Here is a 5,785-nt window from a genome sequence, read left to right as displayed (position 1 = left end):
GATTTCTTCGCCCAAGATCAGACCGAATATATATATATATCTCAGCCTTCAGCCTATTTCTGGGCAATAAAGCTAAAGGAAAATCAATATTTAGCAGTATTTGTATTTTTCTATATATATATATATATATATATATATATATATATATATATATATATATATATATATATATTTCTTTTTTAAATGAGCACTTCAACAAATGTTGATGGTTGTCCCATCAGCAAGCATATAATTTCTCATGTTACCTCTGTGGTTTTGTGGGCATTTGATGGACAACGAAGCAATTACATGAAAAAAAAAAAGATTTGCATGTTTACTGGATTAAAAAAGATTATTTACTCAGCTTTTGCATTTCTTTTGGAGTCAAGGTGCACGATGTGAAAACAACCAGCTGATAACGTCTTGGTTCTGACTGTTTGCTTTTGACGTTATCTTACTATTTCTATGCCGATCTGCCCACTCACTGAGATTCTCAGGGTTGCCGTTTTGCTGCATTTTCTCACAGTCCAGCAACTCTGTGTACAACATCCCACCTACTCCATTCTCTTTCAAGATCTTCTCTCATATCATACCTGTTTTCCATAATCAGCATTCCTTTTCCCAACATGTCATTTCAACTATCTTCAGAGTAGGCTGGTGTGTGACTTCTCTAACCGAATTGGCATATCACCAATAGATATCACGTGTAACACTCCTTTTGCATTTATGTTAATATGTAGGGAATTGTTCTCTATAGATTGGGAGTGATACAGTAGTAATATATTGCACACTTACTGCTTTCACACCAAACAAACAAACCAATGAGTTACAGTACATTGTTGAGAAACATTGCCAAATAACCCTTCTTCTCTGCCAGTAGTTAAGTGCTGAATTTGCCTTTTATAATCAATGAACATAAGTTCTGTACTACCTGTGGAATGCATCAAGAATGCAGGATCCTTAGCCGCTTGGATCAGGTAGAAGAAAGTGTCTCTGGTTAACAATGTTGCTTGTGGCTCCAACAAGCCATGATCCTCTGCTATCTGAATAACTTCCACTGCACGGTACAGTGCTCACAGGGCTATAGATCACTGAGCAACTTGATCTCTGGATGCTTTGTGGTGAACTCAACCTGCAATGCAAACTTGCTGTTTTTTTTTTTTATAGAGGCCAGGTAGTGAATAAGTGGACATTTCATAAGTCAAATTCCTAAAAAGTGCCATTTTCACTAAGCTTTCAAATTTAAATTCACATTTATGGTCAGTCCATTTGAAATTACAGTTTGTTTTATTTGTTTCATGTGATATCAGTAGTGATGCACAATATATCAATAACAAATTGTTTACCAGCTGATATTTAAGGCTTATTTGTATTGTTGGAAATTTGTATACATTTCCCCTTTTGTCATTCAGGTTACATTTGTTAATCTTAAATTGCAAATCTTAAACTAATATCCTTTTTCATAATGTTCTTTATAATGTCGTGATGCCTAATTTCAGTTGTAGCATTTAAAACGGTGTCCAAACTCGGTCCTTGAGGACCGGTGTCCTGCAGAGTTTAGCTCCAACCCTAATTAAACACACCTGAACCAGCTAATCAAGCTCTTACTAGGCATAGAATCTTCCAGTCAGGTGTGTTGAGACAAGTTGGAGCTAAACTCTGCAGGCCCTCCATGATATTGATTTTATTGATTGATTTTTTTTTTTTAAGTTAACAGACAAGTGCATAGTTAACAGGCCCATTTGCCACAAGCTAAAATGCCTCAATATAAAACCTTGAACAATTACATACAATAAAACAGAATAAAACATAAAATAACAAATATATAATTTTCCAATTTTATATAAAAAAAAAATATTTACCAAAAAATTAACCAGCATGGTTCAATTTTAAACTCTGATTCAGATCAATAAATCAAAGCAAGTGTGAATACAACCTAAAACAATACTTTCTGTCAGGACCACTATCGTCAAAATGATAGATACTTAGCATAAAGTTTGGTTTGGCGGTATGGTTCTGTTCTGGGCAAAAAACCTCCCTGCCCATCCATGCAGCCTGTCTTGAATGAGCAGGGAGAGCAGCAATAATAACCCCCCCCCAGGGTTAACAGAACAGAACAAGGCAGATATCATTAATGTACTCAATGATATTTAAGTGTAACACTTTATTCAAGATAAAGGAGTCTGAAATTTTGAAATTGAAATGATCATATTCATAAGTCTCTGATACAGTGTGAACACTGTCTGTAGGCTTGTTCCTACAATCTACTAGAGGGCAGAGCCAAGAATTCTGGGTATTTCAGCATACCTGTCATAAACATGGGCTGTAAACTGGACAGTCCATCTGAGAATGTCCTGGGGCCTCTTGCTTGTCTTAAAGCCCACCACCAGCTGCAGTCATTCCTCTCATTGCTGCATGTCACTTAACACCTCAAACTACTGCCGTCCACCTGGGCCCATAGCAATGGCTGGCAGAAGCCTTGAATTACCTTCTTACTTTCAAATGTGGTGAAAGTTATAATGCCTTCATTTTCAAATGGCAGTGAGACATATTGTGTAGCTTGACCAAATACATATGTTTTGTCTGCATGCTTGTATAACGGTATGTTAAAAAAAGTGATTAAAGTTGTTTTGGCAGCTAAGGTTGGTCAGTTTGCTGCCTGTATTATGAGCACTACCTTAATCACAGCAAAAATTATTAAAACACTACTGGAGTCTAGACTGTCTCTATGAGCATAGCAGCCTAGGCAACACAAACTAACATCACCGGGACGGGACACTTACTCCATCTGCCCCCGTTTCAGAAGCACAGGCTTAATCCAGGAAACAAAACCCCCCTCTGAGGTCACATAACATCAGCCAGACAATGACCTGTGATCTGCTAGAGGGGAAAAGTAGACGCAAGAAACTTTAATCCAGGAGAGAAGGCTGTTTTTCCTATTTATATTTGTTTGTTCAATTAAGGGTTTTAAGGTTTCCCGGGGTTTTTTTTTTAATGTATTTTATTTTTTATTTTTTCCAAAGGCTTGGGCTTTGTGCAGTTGGGTGGTAAGTCAGATTTGTTGGGAAGGAAATGTTCCAGACAGTCAAAAGGATTAAATAAAAAACACAGTGAACACCATGTTTTCATATCAGAACACACAAGCAGATTACATATAGAACAATGTCAAATGGGCATAACAGCAGTGTTATCCCTATTATTGCCTTTTTTTGTTTGGTTTTGTTTCAGTATCTCCAGCTTTTTACAGCAAGACTGAATTTCCCTTTTTGCTTAACTGTCGGGTGGCAAATTCAAATGTATGTGCGTAATATTTTTTTTTACATTTATTTTACAAAGCATAGTACCTTACAATCCCAACAAGTGAACCACTGTTTAAACCTACACATTATTTATTTTTAAAGGGGCACTAAGAAAAATTATATATTTTTTTAATAAAACAGTTGCAGTGATGCATTTTCACTGCTTAGAAAAGTAAGCTTTAACATTCTTATAAGAGACATTCTGATAAGTGATCATCAGCTAATTTTCTGTTTGCAGTTGCTCGTGGAGGACAGGTAATATACCTAGCATCAACTTTTTAGGAGGAGTTTTGACCAGAACATAGAGGCTGAAGATCAAGCTCATCCTTGAGAGCATCTTGACTTATCCCAGTGGTAATTTCTTTTTCAAATTTATGATATTTTTTTTTTTTTAAACATTACTGTTAACTATTGTTTAATATTTTCAGAAAAGCTGCATTACATGCAGAATCCTAGCCAATAGCTTTTTGGCTACTTGTCAAGATAAACCGACAATCTCTGTTGTGCTAGTTTGTCTTTGTTTGTTTTTTTGGAAAAATGTGCATTGATGAATTGTGCACAATAGGACCAGAGACATTAAAGAAATAGTTCACCCAAAAATGAAAATTTGCAGAAAATTTACTTAGGCCATCCAAGATGTTTCTTCATCGTAACAGATTTGGAGAAAAGAGAAAAGGCCTAAGTGACTAGAACATTCTTGAGTTTCTTCAGGATAACATGTTCTTTGCTCATCTTGAAGTAATTTTCCTCCCCCTTCTATAAAAGAAATGTGCACTGGATGTGTGCTTATCCAACAAACAATAAACTTATCTACCCCATCAGATCAGCCACCCACGAGGTAGGAGTAATATCCTCGGTACAAATACTTATAGGATCGTGATTATATTGTAACTTGCAAATATGAATGACCACATTTTATTCATTGCTTTGACATTCATTTGTTTTTGGACATACGCATTAAATCATTTACTGTCTTTTTTTTTTCTCTCTTCCAAAGACAACGACTTCTTCCTTAGCAGCCGTATGGTATTTATTTACCAAAAGTAGCAAGAGAAACTGGAAAAGGTTGGGTGGTGCTTATATACTTATATACTAGTTCACAGAAATGCCTGCAGCAAAAGACTATCAATTTTAAGAATTTTTGTTTTACAATTCAACAGACAATTAGCTAGAATATCAGACTGCGCTGGCAGTGTGCATTGATCCTACACAAAACCGCTACATTCAATCTGCCTGTTTGACTTAAGTGGATTCTAGAAATCTTTAGGAAATTGTGAATGAATTACTTGTGCCACAGTATCATGTTGGCAGTTGAGATTTCATTAACCAGATAGGTGTCATATTTTACAGCCAACAATTATTTTAAGTTTTAAAACTTTAAAATTGTAATGGTAATTCTTAAAATTTTTATTTTTAACATGAATGAAACACTTGTAAATTAGATTAAGCTTTTCTTTATATTTATATAATTTATAATATGTACTTAATATATTAATGTAACTTTCTCACTCTCTCTCTCTCTCTCCCTCTCTCTCTCTCTCTCTCTCGCTATATACTGTATATATATATATATATATACACACACATATATACACATATATATACACACATACACATTTTTGTTTTTTTGAGCCATTACATCTCAACCAATAAGCTAGCCATTTTCTTGGTCTGGTATTGCTTTCTTAGTCTAAATCTGTTGTATTTTGAAGTATCAAACTAAAACCCTACAGGACCTGGATCTAACAGAATAGTAAAGTAGCAAGACTCTTCTTTAGGTGCCATTTCTCTTGCAGCATAAAAGTTACAATTCAAAATCTGTTAGCCTCCACTTTGAGAGACAAGTTACAGTACCTTGGTGGTTTACCTGTAAGAAGTGAGAAAAATGTGAAAGTTCAAAAACCTGATCTTCTCAAAACAAAAAGTGGTCAGAAAGGCTAATATTTCTTAAAAGGTGAGATATTACAAAGAAATGACTGAATTCATAAAACAACATTCAATATTTATTATGTATGTGTGTGTGAATATATATATATATATATATACAGTATATCTATATCTACACACACACACACACACACACACACACACACACACACACAGGTTTACATTTGTGAAAAGTGGGGATTTGCATAAACATTTAGTCTATCTTTCTTGGGTGCTGTCCTATTTAGCACATAAAAAATATTTATTTTGCTTGCACTGCAGTTCATACATCAGATATGTATTCTCTCTACCTCTCAACCTAAAAATCAATCTCTTAGATGTAATCATTCAGTTACATGGCCCTTATTTACTGTTTGTCAGGCTTAAATGTGCTTCCTATTAGCACAAACTTTGAGGCTAACTCTTCTCCTTTAAGGAGGTGTCTGGTTACCTCAGGTAGACTACGGCTCAATCTGCTTTGTTTTGGTTCGGCATGTGGGTGACACACTTACACGGGATTCACACCCTGCTTTAGGCTGTGTAGGTGTTAAGTTGAGAAATGTGATTATGCGGTGATGACC

Source organism: Sinocyclocheilus grahami, unplaced genomic scaffold (assembly GCF_001515645.1).
Source record: "Sinocyclocheilus grahami isolate Dianchi unplaced genomic scaffold, SAMN03320097.WGS_v1.1 scaffold214.1, whole genome shotgun sequence".
NCBI lineage: Eukaryota > Metazoa > Chordata > Actinopteri > Cypriniformes > Cyprinidae > Sinocyclocheilus > Sinocyclocheilus grahami.
The sequence above is the reverse complement of the archived record's forward strand: the minus strand, read 5'-3'. Positions refer to the sequence as shown.